Source organism: Elephantulus edwardii, unplaced genomic scaffold (assembly GCF_000299155.1).
Source record: "Elephantulus edwardii isolate Elephantulus edwardi_28Jun2011 unplaced genomic scaffold, EleEdw1.0 scaffold00038, whole genome shotgun sequence".
Lineage (NCBI taxonomy): Eukaryota > Metazoa > Chordata > Mammalia > Macroscelidea > Macroscelididae > Elephantulus > Elephantulus edwardii.
The window spans coordinates 12,187,928-12,189,905 of NW_006399788.1; the positions used below are offsets into that span (position 1 = coordinate 12,187,928).

The following is a 1,978-nucleotide window of genomic DNA, read 5'->3' on the forward strand; positions in this document are numbered from 1 at the left end:
CAATGCAACTTTCACTTCCTCCTTTATTACCTTTGGCTCTTGCTCATATGGTACTTTCTGAAATCTTTCTATGTCAGACAGTTCTTTTCAGTACAGTGGTTCTGTGTATTCCCTCCATCCTCTTTGATGCTTTCTAGGTCATTCAGTAGATGGACCATGGCATCTTTCAATATTTAAACTGGAGGTTTAAATTTGTCCATTTACTCAGCTTAAGAAATCCAGAACAAGTTCTTCCCTTTTTATTTTCCACTTCCAGCTCTTTGCACATTCCGTTATACTACTTTGTTCTGTCTTCTTGAGTTGCCCTTTGAAATCTTTGTTCCACTTTTTTATTTTGTCATGTTTTCTCTTGTCTTTTGATTTCTTGACTGCTAGACCTGAGGGTCTTGATTGTGGGTCCAAGTTATATGACATTGTTTAAGAAATTCAGTCTTCTCTCCATCTATCATGATGTTTCATGTTTGCCCAGTAGTGAGGATGTTTTCTTGTTTTTGAGATATCCTTCATATTGAAAGTTGCAGTCTTTTTTTTATGGTACGAATGCATACTTTATAAGAGAAAACTGTCTATATGTAGTAATTAGATGGGAAGAGCCTTCAGTCTTCTGGCTTGTTAAGAATGATGGTGCAAATCTCAGTGGTAGTGATGAGAGAGAGCCTTCAGCTCTTCTGGGTGGCAGGGACCTTATTTTCACCTTCCAGTTCTTCCACTCCAGCCTGGGTCATGAGGTCCGCGATGTTCTTCTCCAGGTCATCGATGCGACGGCTCATGTCATCAATCCTTCCGATGATCTGGTCGGACATGGTCTGGAATTTATCCTGCATCTGCTGCAGCAGCGTCTCCACCGCCGAGGTGAGGTCCTGCACGTTCATAGGGTCGGTCTCGGCCATCTCCCCGGTGCCCAGCTTGGCGGCGAAGTCTCGGACCTTTGCCTACACTTCCGTTCCTCGCCCTCAGAGGAGACGCCTCCGGCGCCTGCTTCTCGCGAAAGGAGGCAGATCGCGAGACTGAAAGTTGCAGTCTTTTATCTTTGTCAGCAAGCACTTTAAATTCTCCTCACTTTCAGCAAGCAGTCATGCCATTTATGAGATGCAGTCTGTTGATGAGTCTTTTTCCAATTCTGTTGCCACATTTCCTTTTCATAAAGTTCATCTTTTTAGATGATTTGCTTTCCATACAGACTGAATAGGCATGGAGAAAGGATACAACCCTGATACACACCTTTCTTGATAAGTCAAGATATGCAGTGTTTCTTTGCTTTTGTATTTTCATATGTATGAACTCATCCTGTCCAACAAGAAGTATTGTGAGAACACATTACCACACTTCTTTCTTTGAGTGTCCCATCTGTCAGGGGAAAGAAATGAGAGAAGTAATTCTCTCTATTTTCCAAATGTGTAGACACAAGCCAGGGAAGTCTAGGCAGTACTGACTTTGTGAAGGCAGATATCCTGCCATTTAGGTGGATTTGCGTGGAAGGTGAAAAGAATAATGGAGACGGCACATGGTGCCCTTGGACCCTGTCCCTGCCGCCTTCCTTCACTGTTTTCTCTTTTCTCTTCTCTTCTCTTCTCTTCTCTTCTCTTCCCTTCCTTTCCCTTCCCTTCCCTTCCCTTCCCTTCCCTTCCCTTCCCTTCCCTTCTTCTCTCTTCTCCCCTCCCCTCCCCTCTCCTCTCCTCTCTTCCTACCTTGACTGTTTCTAGACATTTTGACCTTTTCTAATAGGAAGGATCCATCCTGAAGAAATAACTGAAAATGACTATTCTAAGAAGTCATCTCAAACTGTCAGCTCAAAGTTGTCTCTTAATTTGGTGGAGGTAAGGGGCAGCTTGGACTGGAGTGGCGTGTTGATCATAGTTGAAAGGGCATGTGATGGTTCTGTACTATTCACAGCACCACTTGGTGCACCACTTTGTGCACACTTTTCAAATTCTCTAGCTTTAGGAATCAGTCATGAGCTTATTCCTAAAAATGGTTT

The 1,978-nt window shown here is 43.4% G+C and overlaps 1 pseudogene; it reads right to left on the reverse strand.

The window, feature by feature from the left end:
- Nucleotides 1-659: 659 nt before the first annotated feature.
- Nucleotides 660-890, reverse strand: LOC102876563 (annotated as a pseudogene).
- Between the last annotated feature and the right edge of the window lie 1,088 nt (nt 891-1,978).